Source organism: Pinus tabuliformis, chromosome 9, assembly GCF_031772625.1.
Source record: "Pinus tabuliformis cultivar Carrire ecotype Pingquan chromosome 9, CPIR1, whole genome shotgun sequence".
Lineage (NCBI taxonomy): Eukaryota > Viridiplantae > Streptophyta > Pinopsida > Pinales > Pinaceae > Pinus > Pinus tabuliformis.
Window position 1 is genome coordinate 1,100,208,320 of NC_142307.1, and position 19,775 is coordinate 1,100,228,094.

General features: G+C 40.8%; 1 protein-coding gene across 1 annotated transcript in view; it reads right to left on the minus strand.

Annotated features, from left to right (window-relative positions):
* The window catches only part of LOC149152506 (uncharacterized), a 209,670-nt gene that overhangs the window by 69,465 nt on the left and 120,430 nt on the right, over positions 1–19,775 (minus strand). The gene's annotated exons all lie outside the window — the stretch shown is intronic.

Below are 19,775 nucleotides of genomic sequence, written 5' to 3' on the forward strand. Positions count from 1 at the left end.
CTTTGATCTCTCCATGCAAATCTCTTTCAAGACATTATGGAGAAGTTGTGGGGAGCAACGAGAGGATCTCTAAAGCATCGAGGAGCGAATGGTCGGAAGCTTTGAAGGGGACTTCATCAATCATTTCGTTTAATCAATAAGAGGCTTCTATCATCGTATCTATTTTCAGTCAATCAGAGACTAAAGAAAGGTAGCAGTTCTTGTTTGTTTGTTACTAGGGTTCTTTGAAGTCTAGGGAGATCGCTCTTGTCTGCAAAAAGGATAAGTCCACATAACAAATTGGTGACTCCACTAGGGATTCGTCTCACTCTCCATTAGTTTTCCTTGTTTGACCTTTTCAACCTTTTGCACAAGCCTTCCTTGAGTGTCTGGAAATTTTAGAAATTTGGATTTTGGGTTGGATTTGATTTATTTTTTCCAAATTTCCCTGCTGTGCACACTTAGGCTTTAGGCACAGTGCGCACTTCTGCGCATTTCCCTTTCAACAACACAGCTTATTTGCATTGGTTTACTCCAGAACCTACACACATACCTGAAATTTGTTTTTCCTATTGATTTACACTTGTTTGAACCTCTTGTGAGTGTTTGTCAGTCTGACTGAGTGTTATATTGGGTTTTGCTTGTGATTGTCTTGTTTTTGCAAATTAGGGTAAAGTCTCATCTGATGAATGGTCGATCTATCAAAAGGGAGATCTGTTGGTCCTATTGAGTTGATTGTCTGTGTTTCTTCTTTCGAATAGATCAAGTTTTGAGTCAAGTTTTCTCTTTTGCGAAAGTTTGTTTTGAGTATCAAAATGAATGATTTACAATATTAGGTATTGTTTATGAAAATGCTTCTTATCCTTGTTTTGAAATGAAAAGCTATTTTTCTTTCTATTGCTGAAGTGTTCATGAACTGTATTTTTTACTACAAGAGAATTCATAGCATTCAATTAAGGTGTAAAGCCCTGAAATTTTTAACAAGATATAACTATCCCAAATACAAGAATTTATCAATTTGCAGTTGAGTACATCACTGATGTTAAGTACCCACCTGGCGGAAGGTGCTTCTGATTTGCTCCATTTCCCGCTCCCGTTACCAAAAGATCAAAAACCTCCCAACCAAGCTAGGTACAGTCTCAGTACCCAGCCCCAAAATACTTCAAATTCGAAGTATTTTGGCCCCCGTGCCCAAAAGTCTCAACAACCACTGCTCAAGCTCCATTAATCTCTGTATTTTCCTCTTATTAGTTCCTCCTCTGCCTCCCTCTATTTTCCCCAAGAATCCCCCCTTTCTACAATACCCTTCCTCCTTTTATGCCCTCAGAAACTCCTCCACCGCTTCCCTTTTCTTTATCATTTTAATTTGATAAGTTCATAAGTTGTAGAGTCGGTCACCGCCTTCTCCCCTTCCAATTTGCTGACCATGCAATCTTATTTATACAATATCTCCTTTATCATAATGTTAGGTTTCACTTTTATTTAAATCGAATTATTTTCATAGTATTATGGTTTTATATATATTATTCTCTTTATTACATTCACCATTTAAGATATATATATATATATATATACTTTCCTTTAACTTTATATAGTACAATTATATATATGTATTACGATGGTGGTACGTCTATCGTATACCCTACTATATTCTTGTAAGTAGGTATTCATTTCAATAGTTAATTCGTTACCTAAATACAGACATATTTTAATATTAACTAATATAGCATGCATATGTAGCTATCATATGCATGTCTCGTGTGCATGCTAATATCTCTATGTCCCTATTAATTTAAGATGGGTCCTTACATACACCCCTCCTTTAGAAAACTTCGTCCCGAAGTTGGGGTATATAAAGTATTAGTAATTATTTAGCGATAAGTAATAATCATGTAAGGATTATGTTTCATAATTGGATTTTCGTTTAATGTGAGGACACTTTAAAATTTATATTTTGAAAACTTATACTTTTTTTTTTTTACAACTTCAATATTCATACTTTGTCCTAGCCGGGTACCCAAGCTATTCTAAAATCATCCTATCCTTCCTAATCTCTTCTGCTCCCATCCTATCCTTCCTCTACTGGAGTATGCCATGGCTTCAGCTATACTGATCTGTGTCGACTATATCGACTTGATTTCTCAGTAGGCATCCGGCAGTCATCATCACACATCTAGGGGAGCGTGGCTCGCACAGTCCTCCCATGACTCCAGGCTTTGGAGGATAAACGGTGGGTAACACCTCCACCCCTCCCTGTAGGACCAGGGTTATCACCCTATTATGGAATCTTATTGAGCCTCAATTGTTCTTGAAACTTTTGTCATCACGTGGTCATTTTGGTAACGATGCTATCTGCAACATAAACACTTGTCCATACATTATCAAATAAACAATTTCAGTATAATTCATACATGTTATCTACAATATAACATACTTGGCCATATCTAGCTCATGTCATTAGCTTTCATATTACCCTGTAATTATTCTTTTATTTCTAGCTCATCAATCATATCCATATGCATCAATGAGACAAATTTAAAGATATCTTAATTCATAATTTAGATTTTATAGCAAGTTTCATGTTGGTATTTATATCCTATCAGTGCTAATTAAATGAAGGCTATAGAGCATTTAAAAAAAAAACGAATCCATCCAAGCAAAATATACAAATACAAGAGACTAATAATAATTAAAAGAATAATATCAAAATAATCAAGAAAGTACTTATCTCTAGAGAATATGTCAACTCCCTTTCGTTCAACTCATCAAGGAGTTAATCTCGTCCATATTATCATCATCAGGAAGTCCATATCATCAAGGAATTCACAACATCAAGGAGTCCATATCATCGACAAGAAATCCTTATCGACCTTGTCCACATCATTCAAAAATACAAGATACTTATCTTTTGAGCTCCTTCTTAATCTTTAGATTTCTTGCATCCAACCATCAAAATGTCAAATCTTGTAGGAGCTAGGGTTTCTTTTTAAACGGAAACAATTAATTCCTAAGCCCTATGCTTTTATATCCAACCCCTAGAGTTTGCAAATTGATAATTCTTCAAGATTGGTCTAGAGTATATCAACCCTAGACATTCATTCTTGTATCCAACAGTCCTAGGGATTTTTTTTGTTAGAAGACATGACTTCATCAAATTCCACGACAACAGATGATAGTTTCAACATTCATCTTTACACACCTATGTGAAGGCTTCTCATTTTAAGATATATACCAGACTTCCAACTTTGACCATTTCTCAATGTCTTTTAAAGACTTTATGATTATGTGTCTCAAAGTTGTAGCTAGCTTACTGTGTTAGACTTAAACATCTTGCAACTTTTGTCCTTCCATAGAAATAACATAGGGACTTGGCCTTTCTCTTCATTGAAGTCGAGATTCTTGACAGTGATGTTCTTCTTTCATAATAGGTCATTTATTATTTACTTACATCTCAAACCTTGAGGATTATTCATATTTATGTCTACAATACCATATAGAAGTCTTTCATTAAGATCTAAGATTATCGAGGGTTAATACAACCTCCATGTTTATCAAATCTGTGGAACCTCAATGTTCATCAAATCTGTGGACCAATCCTTCCTCCACAATAGAGTCTTGACATCAGATATACTTTTGAGAGAATTTAGTTCCCCATATTTGGTTCAATCTTAGTATTGACCATCCATAGTTCTTCAAATATCTTTACAGCGTGAAACATAAGCCTCTTCCTCATTCCTTTGGTCAGCTCCTTGCAGTGCATCCAGAAGATTTAGTAGATATATCAATCCATGACATAATATCTCTCAAAGTTCTCAAAGAATGATTAGGTTCTTTATTGAGTCTCGATCATGAGAATATAGCTCAGAGATGGCTCATATCTTGACTTCATAACATAGATATGAAGGCAATTTTTGAACTTCAGAGAAATTTAAATAACAAGTCTCATTCATAACAACTTCAATCCTCAGTTTCCTTTGTATGGAAACAAGTTTCCTTCTTCTCATCAATGTCACAGAGATATGGAGGCAAAGCCAACACTAGAAATACAAGCCTCAAATGGTATGCCTTCTTCTTCGTATGATGATATGCAGAAATAAAGTGACCTTAATTCCTTTGTTGTCATCAAAACTTCACTTACTTCGTATTATAAACTCAGATGAGTATGCCTTAGTCCTTCACCCATGCTCGGTCTTCACATCAGAGGACTGACAGTAATGACTACTGGACAAGTAATAAATCTTAGCTTCCACAGGCCTGATCAAGCTCGAAATAGAGGTTTCAGACTAGGCAATTAGGTCTTGTCCTAGGTTCTTCCTCTATTAAGCAAAGATTTAAAGGTTGTCCTCTATTTTAAAACAGGTAAAATACGATTTGAACAAATGCTTTCAGAGATTTAACTGTGTCTTGCACACCAGCTTGGCCATTTCTGCGTAATGAATCACCAATGAAGGACTGTTTCCTTCCTTGAATATCCTTCCAACATTCCCAGGACCATTTCTATTACCAACATTATCCAATTCCAAATTCAGTTGCCCAGCTTGTAACATAACAAGGATAACAACTGATGTACCACGCTGCAAAGAAAGAGCTGACTATAACATTTCATACTCAATAGAAATTACGTTTTCCTATTTCTTCCCAGAAAGTGAAATATTTGCCTCCACCACAGGAACAGCATTTGTAAGACTTATCTGGATATCCCGGATCTCTCCTTTATATAACACTGTTGATCCATCTCCTCCAACCACATAAGGAATCAAGAGTGGCACTTATGGCACTACCAATATATTTGGTTTGGAAACATTTCTTAACTTTGGTAATTCAGAACTTCGAAAAGGATCAACCAAGACAAAACCTTGTCCTGCTCCAAGTAAAAGATCATCAACATCTCTAAAATATGTTCAACTATTACACCAAAACAATGAACAATGCATCCTTCAACTGTCTATGGACCAACAAAGATGAAATGTAATATTCCTAATTAGCCCCAGCTAATTGGAATATTCGATTTTGCCAAATTTTGCCTTCTATAGTTATTTTGTAAATAAAAAAAGTGAGAAAGGGGGACATAACTCACTTTTAGAATAAAAGTCACTTCCTAGTAGCACAACGTTGTGACTTAAAGGGAGAGCCATGGGGACCAAAAGGAGGGATGCAGAAATGCAGCCCACGCAGACACATGGAGGGACTGCGCAGGAGGGGAGGAACATGTGGCAAAAGAGGAATCACGCAGGAGAAGGTGAGCATTGGGATTGAGAGAGGCAAAAGCTATAAAAGAGAGAGGAGCCCCCTCATTTTGATCATTCGGTTATGTGCATTTGTGATAGTCGTTTTGGCTTAGAGCACGCTCGCTGTTTAGCTAGTCTGCAACACTGTTTAGTGCATTGAGTGTCTCCGTTCGGAGATCTCACCCTTAGCCCCGGGGGACTTCGAGTGCCTGCTCGGGCAAGGTATTTTCGTTGGCATTTCAACAGCAATATCTTCAACATTTCAGCAGTGGTTTTATCAGCGTTCTGGAGGATTGCGCGACACTGGGAGAGGGACGCAGTTCTTTTTGGGAGCAGTCTGGATTGAGGGTTTGTGGAGGATTTGAGCCGAGGGATTGAGCAAGAGATCAGCTCTTGCATATTGGAGGAGTTTGGCAGAGTTCTGGGCTAAGTTTCAGAGGGTTCTATTCAGTGGCAGCACAGAGCAGTGAGGAACTGCGCAGAACCCCAAGGGGGTGATTTTCAGGGGTCGACCATTCCAGGAAAGCTTTCTGGGTTTTTTTGGGTTTCTTGAGTAGAGTCTGATTCCAGAGTTTCAGCTTTTGCTGATGAGGGGAGCAGTCCCAAATCCTTGTTTGATTTCTAGCAGCAGCAGTAGCGCAGCAGTTTTCCCAGCAACTTGGAAGCAGATCAGAGAGGGGCCATTCCTTTACTATTCTGAGTGTGTTTCTTCACTTGCCTTGTGCAAGTAGAGGTGCCATCTTCCTGATCACCTCCTGTACTCATTTTATAACTCAGTATAATAAAATGGCTTACCATTCTCTCTGCATTTCTTGTGTATTTGCTTATGGTTTATTTGATATATATCGTATCACTGTTATTTGTATCTCTTTGAGCATTCCCAGCTATTATACCACTTGTGTGTTTTTATTATCCAGAGCAGCATTTTGTTGAGCTGACAAGGCTCAAACAGACAGGGAGCCTAGAGACCTACATTGCAAATTTCTTGAGGGTCTCAATGATGGTGCCAGATCTATCCACGGCACGGAGGATCTATATGTATGTTGAGGGGTTAGCATAGCCACTTTGGGGTCTAGTCAGATCTGCTAGACCGACCACCCTTCAGGATGCTATCAGCAGGACCCGGGACTTACAGGATGTCTTACCCAGGACCCGAACACCTTACCCCCAGACACAGACTTTCTAGTCTAAGGGGAAGGATGTGAGGATTCCACCTCCAAAGGGGAATCCAGGACGAGTGTAGATTGACGATGATGTCAAGAGGGAGCTGAAGAAGAAGCGGTTGTGCTTCACATGGCAGGAGCCATGGGCACCAGGACATAGATGTGCTGTTGGCAAGGCACATTTCATTGAGGTTTTCTCCAAGAGCAGTGGAGAAGAGGACGACGAGGATGGTGTGGAGGCAGGAGATAGCCATGATGGACAGGGACCTTTGCCACCTCCACCGCCAGCAGCAGGTGGTGCATCTTTTGCATCAACCGGAGGGGCCCTTGCCGCATTGCGAGGAGTTCCCAAGTATCTGACGCTACGCGTATGAGGGACAGTATGTGGCCAGCGAGTGTCAGTTTTGGTTGACAGTGGGGCGACCCACAACTTCATCGATGCACAGATGGTTGAGCGGAGAGGCATACAGACAGAGAGCTTCGATGGGTTTTCAGTCTTGGTCCCAGGAGATCAGACCATGACATGTGCTCGATATGTTCCAGAGCTTTCAGTGACGATGGGCACCTACACATTGACTGACCATTTTTTCATGGTCGATATTCCGACCACCAACATGATATTAGGTAGTAGAGTTTAGGCTTCTGTGATCCATATCAAGTTTACAAAAGATTCTTCGGTGAAGATCACATGAAACATCATTTGTCGACGCGTTTCGAACCAACCAGTGTGGTTCATTGTCAGGACAAGTTGAAGAAACAGATCCAGCTTAGCAAGTTAAATAGACAGAGCAGAGCCTCCACCGGCTAAAGAGACCAACAGCTACTTTTTGACTAGGTACCTGGGCTTATCACTCTAGGGAAGGTCACAACGGATTGGAAGACCCTAGAGATGGAGTGGGATGATGAGAAGACAGGGAGGCATGAGAAGATACGGGGACATCACACATATCCGCCTCAGACGATTTCGACTCATCGGATGGAGGTAGTCTTCCAGAAGGGAGACATAGAGTGGGCAGTAGAGTTGTGTGCATCAGAGGCAGGGACTATAGGGTAGACAGTGCACCCGGAGATACAGTCCATCCTTGACTGGTATGCCATAGTATTTGGGAAGATTCCGCTGGGTCAACCACCGCACTGGGGGTTTGAGCACACTATTGAGCTTGAGCAGGGCATACAGGCAGTGATTACTACCCCCTATAGGCATCCCAAGACCTATTGGGACGAGATAGAGCGGGCCATTCAAGAGTTGTTGGCTCTTGGGCACATCCGACCGAGCACGAGTCCTTTTGCTTCTTCTGTAGTGTTGGTGAAGAAGAAGGACAGTACATTGAGGATGTGCATTGACTACAGGGCCCTGAACAAGAGGACACTGAAGAACAGGTACCCCATACCCAGAATCGATGAGTTGATGGATGAGTTGAGAGGAGCACGGTTCTTCTCAAAGATTGATTTGAGATCAGGGTACCATCAGATTCGTGTGAGGGAGCAGGACATTCCCAAGACCGCCTTCAGATGTCACTATGGGCACTTGCGTTTTTGGTGATGCCCTTCGGGCTAACCAACGCCCCAGCGACATTCTAGTCTTGCATGAATCACATCTTCCGTAGTCACTTGAGGAAGTTTGTGTTGGTGTTCTTTGATGATATACTCATTTACAGCAGGACATGGGAGGAGCATCTCCAGCATATTGAGACAGTATTACGCATCTTGGAGGAGCAGCAGCTCTATGCCAAGCTCTCCAAATGTGAGTTCAGGTTGACGGAGATGTTATACTTGGAACACATCATTGGAGTGGACGGAGTGAGGGTCCAAGAGGAGAAGATTAGGGCCATCAGAGATTGGCCGGAGCCGAGAAACGTGACGGAACTTCGAGGATTCATTGGCATTTGTACTTACTACCAGAAGTTCGTCAAAGGTTTCTCACAGCTTGCTGCACCCCTGATAGATTTGACGAGGAAGGGGGCATTCAATTGGTTGGATACAGCGCAGCGAGCCTTTGACAGGCTCAAGGAGGTTATGAGTAGCTGCCAAGTGCTTGCATTGCCAGATTTTATGCAGCCATTTGTTTTGGAGTGTGACGCGTCGGGAGAGAGGATCAGCGCAATATTGATGCAGGGAGGTCACCCTATAGCCTTTGAGAGCCGGAAGCTCCTTCCGCACGAGAGGTTGTATTCTATATACGACAAGGAGATGTTGGCCATCATGCATGCATTGGCTAAGTACCGGCAGTTTTTGGTGGGGAACAGGTTCAAGGTGAGGACTGATCACAACAGCCTCAAGTTCTTTTTGGAGCAGAAGCAGTGGTAGGAGAGGCAGCAGAAGTGGATCAGTAAGATCCAAGCATATGACTTTGACATTGAGTATGTCAAGGGTAAGAACAACGTGGTAGCAGATGCCCTTTCACATAGACCAGCCACGTTGTCTCTTATGAGCTTGGATACACACTGGAGGGCTCGACTCTTAGTAGAGTACTCCAAGGACAGGTTTGCATGTGAGATTCTGGACGGGCAGGTGGCAGATGACAGATTCAGGGTGATCGATGAGATCATCTATTACAGGGATCGGACCTTCTTGATTGAGGGGTCTCAGCTCAAGAAGAAGATACTCCAGGCATCACATGATTCACCATTGGCAAGCCATCAGGGGTTTACCAAAACCTATAGGGCCATTCGAGAGAGGTTCTCCTGGAAGGGCCTCAAGGAGGACGTACTCTGGCATATCAGGGAGTGCGATGTTTGCCAGCGGAACAAGGGAGAGATGAGTCATCCCGCGGGTTTATTGCAGTCGCTACCCATTCCGGAGGGGAAATGGGAGAGCATTTCGATGGACTTCATCACAGGATCGCCCACGGTACAGGACAAGGATTGTATCTTTGTCATCGTTGACCAACTGACAAAGTACGCGCATGTCTTTGCCATATCCGCACACTACACAGCAACACAGGTGGTCGAGTTGTTCTTCAGGGAGATCTTCAAGCTACATGGTCTTCCTAAGACCATCGTCAGTGACAGGGACAGTCGTTTCATGGGCGGGTTTTGGTAGGAGCTTTTCCGGTTGGTGGGGGCGGAGTTGACTCCGAGTACCAGTTATCACCCACAGACGGATGGGCAGACAGAGATAGTTAACAAGTGGCTGGAAGGCTACTTGCGTAACTATGTCAGTGGGCAGCGGCGAGCATGGCTGAAGTGGCTACATCTGGGGGAGTATTGCTACAATACTTCACATCACATATCCATTGGTATGTCACCATTCTATGCCTTATATGGGTATCATCCTTTATCTTTTGTTGACGTGATGTTTGGTGACAGCAGGGCTCCTAGAGCCAAGATTTGGATCCAAGAGAGTCAAGATATCCTCTGAGCTCTCAAGGATGACATGGCTATAGCGCAAAACCAGCAGAAGCTGTATGCCAACAGGGGTCGGGTAGAGAGGCAGTTCGAGGTGGGGGACATGGTCTACTTATGATTACAACCATACTGACAGTTGTCACTGAAGCAGAAGGGGGTTGAAAAGCTCAAGCCCCGCTTTTATGGGCCATACAGGGTGATACGCAGGATTGGACAGGTTGCATATGAGTTGGAGCTGCCCCAAGGCAGCAAGATTCATAACATTTTTCATGTATCATGCCTAAAAAAGGCATTGGGGCAGCAGCTAACAGTCACAGATGAGCTACCACCTATGGATGATGAGGGGCATTTGGTATTGCAACCGGAGGCTATCATTGATACCAGGGAGAGGCAGCTGCGGAGCAGGACGGTCCGGAAATTCTTGGTGAGGTGGAAGAATTTTCCTGATGAGGATGCCACTTGGGAGAATGAGAAGATCTTACAGCATCCATCACTTCAATTGCTTGAGGACAAGCAACATTTTGCCGGGGGAGACTATAATATTCCTAATTAGCCCCAGCTAATTGGAATATTCAATTTTGCCAATTTTGCCTTCTATAGTTATTTTGTAAATAAAAAAAGTGAGAAAGGGGGACATAACTCACTTTTAGAATAAAAGTCGCTTCCTAGTAGCACAATGTTGTGACTTAAAGGGAGAGCCAAGGGGGCCAAAAGGGGGACGCAGAAATGGAGCCCACGCAGACACATGGAGGGACTGCCCAAGAGGGGAGGAACACGTGGCAAAAGGGGAATCACGCAGGAGAAGGTGAGCATTGGGATTGAGAGAGGCAGAAGCTATAAAAGAGAGAGGAGCCCCCTCATTTTGATCATTCGGTTATGTGCATTTGTGATAGTCGTTTTGGCTTAGAGCATGCTGGCTATTTAGCTAGTCTGAAGCACTATTTAGTGCATTGAGTGTCTCCGTTCGAAGATCTCACCCTTAGCCCTGGGGGACTTCGAGTGCCTGCTCAGGCAAGGTATTTTCGTTGGCATTTCAGCAGCAGTATTTTCAGCATTTCAGCAATGGTTTTATCAGTGTTCTGGAGGACTACACAACACTGGGAGAGGGACGCAGTTCTTTTTGGGAGCAGTCTGGATTGAGGCTTTGTGGAGGATTTGAGCCGAGGGATTGAGCAAGAGATCAGCGCTTGCATATTGGAGGAGTTTGGCAGAGTTCTGGGCTGAGTTTCAGAGGGTTCTATTCAGTGGCAGCGCAGAGCAGTGAGGAACTGCGCAGAACCCAAGGGGGTGATTTTTGGGGGTCAGCCATTCCAGGAAAGCTTTCTAGGTTTTTCTGGGTTTCTTGAGTAGAGTCCGATTCCAAATTTTCAGCTTTTGCTAAGAAGGGGAGAAGTCCCAAATCCTCGTTTGATTTCTAGCAGCAGCAGCAGCGCAGCAGTTTTCCCAGCAGCTTAGACGCAGATCAGAGAGGGGCCATTCCTTTGCTATTCTGAGTGTGTTTCTTCACTTGCCTTGTGCAAGTAGAGGTGCCATCTTCCTGATCACCTCCTGTACTCATTTTATTACTCAATATAATAAAATGGCTTAGCATTCTCTCTGCATTTCTTGTGAATCTGCTTATGGTTTATTTGATATATATCGTATCACTATTATTTGTATCTCTTTGAGCATTCCTGGCTATTATACCACTTGTGTGTTTTTATTATACTCTTAGATAGAGTCTGGAAAGGGCCAGGTAGCCTCCGGATCTCGTCCTCTTTTTAGAGGCGACATATCTGGTAAATGCCCTCCCAGTTCATCTCTGGTTGGAGTTTGCTTGTGTTTGGGGTATATTCCTGATAAGGGATATTACATGAAAATCCCAGACAATGATATTATTTGGGATGTATTGGGTAGAGGAGTCACACTAGTATGAAATGCCTCAAAATTCTCAGAATTAACAGAAAGATATATTCTTTCAATTGACAACTTAAATGTGCATGGGTTTGCTAGCTCCACTAATACTTGAACAGGTTCGCCTACTATCCAGATAATTTCCTAAAAAGTACACCATCTAGCTGCTCACGAAATTCAACTAATCGTTTCCTTGTATCCAACTGATAAAAGAACTTTGCATCCTCATATCGTGCTAGGAAGAAATAAATTAGGATGAAAAATGTGATTATGATTGTTAGAACCAGTTTTGTTTAAGAATGACTCTGTCAAAGGATACAATCAATCTGGCCAAGAAGATAAAAGAATAAATCTAATGTTTCACTCTAAGAGTATGAATTGGAACAATAAACCTCCTTCTCCTGCAGAATTACAGACCTTTACAGTAAATCCTGACTCAAAATTACAACTAAAATAAATAACAACGATATAATTTCAAAAGAATAGACTGGAATCTGGAGTGGCATCAGGGTCCTGTTAGTTATTTATGGCAAATACAAATTCTCTTAAGTATCACAAACACACAATGAACAACCAAATATTTGACAAAAGCTTACTTGTGCTTTAGGACTTGTATTACTAAAGGGAAGGGTTTAATTAGTTAAAATTGCATATACATGGCCACATTTCAAACTTCCATCAAGCCACAATTTTGTAAAAATTGCATAATTGCAAGGAAGGCCTGCAAAGTAGCTATGTATTAAAATCCTGAGCTTAATACTGCCTAAGAGGCTCTGGAATGAAGATGTACAACTACATAAAGGAAACTCATAGTGGTTACCCTTTCGAAGATATTGCTTATCCCAGAAATGCCAACTACCTTTTCCTTGAACCCAAAATTTGTATAAAACTCGTTGTTTCTGTTAATATTACATCCATTGTCCCCTAGATGTAAAATTCCATTCCGATGTCCTCATTAACGCAATATTTCATCGTCTGGTCTTAACAAAGTAATAGAGTTTTGCATGCACATTAAAGAGAATAAAGTGTGACGATTAATTACACACAATAGGTGTAGCAGTGTCGAGTCAAAAGTATGGCAGCTAGTCGATGGTTGAGTGTGCCTGGAATGTGACAGTTCAGATTTCTTTGTTGTTCTCGCCAATTACCGAATGGACTAACGATCACAGAATAATGCGTAGAGTGAAATGGTGGTCAGGTTGTGACGAAACAGTGCAGGTAGCACAAGAAAGGGTACGAGCTACACATTAAGGGCACCGGAAGTGACGGTTGGAAATTTTGTGGAATGGTCGCAGAGATAGGCGAACTACAGCAATTTCCAAAAACAGAATTGCAGCAGCGACACTATCATGTGGTTGCAAAATATTTTAAAATCGATAATTTAATTATATTTTTTTTAATCAATTTAAAACTTTTGTTCTTTTAAAAATTAACAAACCCTATTAAACGTCATTTCTCCATCTAAAGGTTTCAGATCATAAAAATCCCTTTTACTGTATGATTAACTCCCTGATATGTGTTACTACGGAGATGTATCACCGACTTATGAAGGATACATCGTTGCATGGCATCTTTAACAGGCGGTGAAGACCCGAGAGCGTTCTGACTAATTGGTGGACATCTGCCTTATAGCCACCTAAGAAATGAGTTTCGACGCGTCAGGTGTTTAAAAACTATGTGTGAGCACCGTGGCTACTGGCTTTTGCGAACCTTCATGTACAATTGCTCTCCGGCGGACATGTTATTTACGTTATTTCAAATTCAATTGTGCGCCGTAGATTTTAGAATAAAAGATTGAACAAAGCAGGTTTCCTTCGTTGTTTTGCGTCATTCTTCTTGGCAACTTCTTCTGCATTTGAACTCTGAAACTCTTCGTCGCATTTTGTTGCCTCATCTTCTTGTTTTCGTCCTCCAGCTTCAGTGGGAATATTGCAGTAGAACAACCTTGCTCCTTGCCAAGTAATGAATAGATATGCAAGTCTATTAACTGCAGCGGCATTGTCTTGTGAATTCTTTCTTCAATGAATGGAAATCTCGTTGGCAAATTCCCATCTATTCGACATGTTTTGTAGAAATTCTTCAATTCTGGAGGCTGTCAAACGATGAACGCGGTGTCATTTTGTTCCGCAAAATAATGCCATTGATGCTCAGATCATCGAATTGTTGGCAGCTTGTAATGAGAAAAGGCTTTGGTATAGATCTTCGAGAATCAGAAGGGAGAGGAATCTTTTGCTTCGTTGGGTTGTTTCACCGACTGCACCATTTTTTTTTTTAAGTATGATAAACATGCAAAATTCCAAATCTTTGTCGGCGTTCTCTGGACTGGTTCATAAAACGTTAATGAAGAGGCATATTTGAAGCCCCTGCAAAATCTCTAGTAAGGTCATGCATGAAAAGTCATCTACTTGGAAACCATATCCTTGATGCCCAAGCTCTTATCCCCCTGAGAACCATCAGTCTTCATCTTTTGAAGTTCATTTTATCAAAATACCTTATTAATCTAATATTCGGTCTTCAAGTTTAATTTGATGCTATCTGACTGTTACTGGTAGAGATATGGCCTTATAAAATATGTTTCGTTATATTGTAACCTTGTCATCCTAAAAAAAAAATTTACTGAATGAATATTTTCTTCTAATATTCATAAGTTAAATGGGCCACTGATGTTTGGAAAATCTTGAACTAAAAACCCAGAAATAAATCATGCTCTTTATCTGACAACTTAACACAAGAAAGAGGGTGTTGTTACCTTACTGATTTATCCGACATATGAGAAAAAATAGGCTTCCACTTAGACTTGTAAAACAAAGCAAATATCTCTCACTTTTCTCTCACACATACATATAGTAATTGACACCATTAATAAGCCACAAATGGCAATACATTCACCTAGGGAAGGAGCATTCCTGTCTGGGTTTGAGCATGGGTGATTGTGATGACAGCCACCCCAATTTGCCACTAGACCACAGACTGACAGATTGAATGGGCACATTTTCTTGAGATAAGATGATTAGAGATTTTTCTGTAGGTCCCAAGCCAAACTACAACTGTCAAAGGTTGTCTTGCATTTTCAATAACAAAACAAAACAAAATTTAAAATGCAAGAGAGACATAGGAAATGCAATAATTATAAACTAATGAGTCTAGCAGGGACTGCAGAAATTTAAAAGGAATGGATACCTCCATTTAAAGTTCAGTCTGCAGGAAAAATACAAAAAGAACGGAGCTTTTTTTTTTTGAATTCAAATGTAACCTTATCTTAACAAACTTAACAGATCCGAGAGTTTGAACATGGCTTTGATACCAAAATGTAAAGCCCTGAAATTTTTAACAAGATATAACTATCCCAAATATAAGAATTTATCAATTTGTAGTTGAGTACATACCTGATGTTAAGTACCTACCTGGTGGAAGATGCTTCTGATTTGCTCCAGTTCCTGCTCCCGTTACCAAAAGACCAAAAACCTCCCAGCCAAGCTAGGTACAGTCTCAGTACCCAGTCTCAGTACAGGTATAGTCTCAGTACCCTACTATATTCTTGTAAGTTAGGTATTCATTTCAATAGTTAATTAGTTACCTAAATACGGACATTTTTTAATATTAGCTAATATATACACTAGTGCGGTGCAGGCAATGCATGCATATGTAGCTAGCATATGCATGTCTCGTGTGCATGCTAATATCTCTATGTCCCTATTAATTTAAGATGGGTCCTTAAAATTCATTTTTAGTGATTATTGGTTTCTTGTTGCATTTTCTGAATTTCTGAGTGATTGTATGAAAATAGAAATTTCCTGATTTTTTGTGTTATTGGGCAAAGTGAAAGTTTGAAGTTATTTTCAATATTTGGGTAATTCGAAATTGGATAATTGCATTTTAGGAAAAGGAATATAGTGGGAGTTAGAGTTTGTTTATATTTCAGTTGAAAATGTGAAAGACTCTCTTCGTACTTCAAATAGATTTTCATTGAATCGAAAAGTTACGTTTTCATTTTCGATTACATTAGGATTTGTGTCAAGTAATAATTTCATGAGTTTCACATCCATCACCTTTGAGTAAATAATAGCTCTTAAAATCAACCTAGAAAGTGTTTATTCTTAGGGTTCTTTTCCACCTATAATAGATCAAGTTGTAGGGCTTTGGAATAGGGAAGTGAGTAAACTTTCCAACACTGCAAACAAACAATAGAATCTTGTGATAGGGAGGAAAATCCATTTACTGTGATTTTGCTCTAGGAAGCTCCCCTTACAAAGGAGTCAAGCACGATATCATATCGGCCCCGGTGAAGTGATCGACCCCACTTCATTGGCTACGCTAGAACGATTTACACGTACTAAAAACGGTGTCGAAAGGTACTTGGGAGTCACTTGGAAGTAAACCTCAATTTAACCATGTTAAGGAACTTTCAAGGGGATTGAGCTTTGGTACTCTGCCCTTGCATGTACATCTAATTTGCGAATGTCCCCCTAGGTTGAATTGTTTTAAGTGGTAACATTAGTGACCATATTCTTAGGGCTTTTACTCAAGGTGGCGGCGTAGGGGAAGTCTCTGTTATACCTGGAACAGACGTTGGCTAGACGCATCTACAAATTTCTGGAGGTTATCCTTCATTCGAGATGGCATAAATGAAGTTTACTTACACCAGATCATGTACATTAAGCAGGTTGTCAGCATAACTGGTTCCACCCACTCTATCTATAGCCACTTTTCACTTTGATCTCTGCAACGTTGGATTTCATCACCAACTAGTGAGCTCGCTGTGAAAAGCTTGTTTGCATGGTTTGAATCCTTAGATTTTTTAGCATGTGTTAATTGTTTGTTTTTACTTTTTAGAGACCTTAGGATTGGATTGTGAATATTATTTGATTTTGTGATAAATTTTCATCCTGGCTGAATCACCAAGGCAGTCACGTAGAATGCAAGGTAAACCACCTGAATACACACCTAGTCAATTGGAAAAGATAAAAATTGAAAGGTCAAAGTCAACAAGATCTAAAACCTCAAAAGAACCTAAAACATCGATAGTTTTACAATCTGAGACAGTAGAAACCGAAGTGAATCCAACGCAAGAAGTAGAATCAAGCTTAGTTCATTCTGGCCCAGAGATTACCGAAGTAGTTCAAACTGAATCTGATACTGGTGAGGTCTCAGACACTGAACTAACTGAATTGGAAATAGAACAACCTGAGTCTGAAATTTCTCAACCTAAATCACCTTCGGTTGCTTTAGCTCCTACTCCTGAGCAACCTTCACCTCAAAGGAAGTTGATAATTACAACTGAATTACCTCCTCGGTTAATTAGCATTGAAGATATTACTAGAAATGAAGAGGCATAAACACCTCATTCTTCATTTTCCGGTAGTGATTCTTTTGACCCAAGAGTTCCTTTCTCTCCTTTCCGACCTGACCCTTGGTATTCTACCACTTTAGCCTTTTTAGGTCATAATTTATTGCTGTCGTGCATTCCTTTTTATTCATCAAAGAAAACTATGTCAGAAATTCCTATTGGGAGCCACCCATTGATTCATCTACGTTTACCAACTCCACGCAATCCGTATTGTAGAGTGGTCCATAAGTTCCTCCTGGATACCAGTCACTTACTCGAATTTTTTCAAGAGCTACTTCTTCTCCTCAACCTTCTACTTGGTCATCTAGTTTATCTACGTCTACTGTTCAGAGCATGACATCCATGCCTGAAGCGCCTATGGTGTCACACCAACAAATTTACATGGTATCCGCTAACTCAAGTAACCCCAACTGGGGTTTATTACATGCCTGGGGGGCAACCACCTTATCCTCCACTTGGAGGACAACCCATTGTCCGTTCTTTTCCTATGGTTGGGGTTCAACCTTTTACCGGAACTTATAGTCAGATACCCAGCCTAGTCTGGGTTAACCTGCCGTAACTCAACCTTTTCTTGGTACTCCTTACCCTGGGACGAACACTATTTGGAATCTTGATTTTACTAAACAGTTTGGTCCAGTTGCTCCACAAGTGCCACTTTATCAACTTGTTTCATCTATTGGATAGCCTATTCCTCAAGCACTTGTTCAGCAACCAATACAACAACCTGTTCAAAGTGTACTTCAAGCACCTGTTTCACAACCGATTCCAAGTTCCCCTCAAACACCTATTCCAGGAGTATCACAAACGACCGTTCCAGTTACCCCTCAAATATTTGTTCCTCAAACTACTCAGGCAATCCCTTAGGTTTCTGCTTATCAAACCGGCCCTATGGTGCAATCTATACCACAGATTCCTATCGGACAACCCACTATAGGAACAGTGCAAACACCTTTTCTAGCCAACCTTTCCAAATCCCACCTTTTCAAGGTCAATTTATTCAAAGTCGTCCTGTTCAAAGTCAATTTGTTCAAGGTCAACCTTTGCAAGCTCAACCTGTACATGGGGCAATATTACTTAGGTCAAATGGGTCAAGCTCGACCTTTCCAGAGTCAACCATACCCCAGTCATACTTATCAGGTCCTTGTTCAACCTCAACCTAGTATGGTTGACCCTGGATACCCTGGTGGAATTCCAATTCCAACTACACAGGCTATTACAAGATATCCTGATTATCCTCCTCCAAGGGTTGGTCTTAATTCCGCAAGGTTATCAAACTTTACCGCAAGACCATAACCGGCAGTTACTGTTTATTGCAACCTTAGATTTACCTGATTTATCCCGGTTAACGAACGATCCTATTTATTATTATCCTTATTGGTCGGCGATTCCTACCAAGTTACTGAGAAACATACCCAAATTTGAAGACAAATCGGAAGAAGACCCATCCAACCATCTAATGACATATCATCTTTGGTGTGCATTGAATTCTTTAATTGACAATTTTATCCATCTTGACCTTTTCCAATGAACTCTAACCGATTTGGTAGCCAAATGGTACATTGAGCTACCTCGTGCCTCTTTCCATAGCTTTAACTCCCTAGCAACAACATTTTTTCCCACTTTCAGTTACCGATTCATTATGATACTGGTACCGAACTATTGACTTCTTTAAAACAATCAAAATCGACTCACATTTCCGATCATATCCATTAATGGAGACATAGGTGTCGATTAGTCAAAGTTTTTATTCCAAATCATATTTTAGCTAAATGGATTACGAAGTCACTTCTTTCTGTTATTACCAAGGACGTTGCTAAGGGAGGTGTTGTCAAGGAAGAGTAAGTAATTGCTCGTGCCCAGTATTTAGCCTTAGTCTACACTCAATCCGGCACCTTGTACGAGAAAATCCCGAATTTACTGCACCCTACAAGTGATCCAATAGTTACTTCTCCTATAGGATCTAATGTCGTTGATGGTATCATAGGTTCTGTTAGCCAACAGTCTAAGGGGAAAAAGAAAAATTCTAAAAGTACTTAAACTTTGGCCATACAAGATTCATCGTCTGAAAGCCTTTCTCCGGAAACTATTTCCGAGATTAATGTCGTAGAATCATCTACCGGCAAGACCAAATCAACCGAAGGTAAAAAGAAGGGGAAAGGTAAATCGAAACAAAATGCTTCTTCGAAAGAGAAACCCGCTAAAACTGAATCTACTAACGAGAAACGAAAACCTCGCTATCCTTGCCTTATTTGCAATGAGGATCATTATACGAAGGAATGCCCACATCGGGCAGAGGTTTCCAAATTCATTAAAGGTTCTCCAACTCTCGCTATTTTGAAGGATCCATTTCCTTCTCAAGATAGCAAAATGGTTTCTCATAACACATCTTCCTCTTCCACATCACAAGATATCATGATGATGTCTTCGCAGCAAGTTATGGTAGCTACGAGATCAAAAGATTATGGATCTAAGGGTCCTGTTAACAATGGAAACGAGGCTAGCTCATCTGGTCAACTTTCTGGTTCAATTCCTCCTCCTCCTTTTGAACCATTACAGATCGAGAAACCGAATCCTGACATGATGATTCGACCACCTCCCAAAGGTGTGCTTCAGAAATCAGCTTTCAACCCACATGCTAGAGTTGCACAGAATTATAACATTGTTGAAGACCTGGCTATGTCTCCTTCCGCAATGTCAGCTCTAGAAGTGCTGCAAACATGCCCGACACAACGAAAGATTTTATTGTCAGCCATAGGAGCTATTGATCCGCAGGATTCTATCTTCAATATTGAGAGTCATATCACGAGACTCACTCATC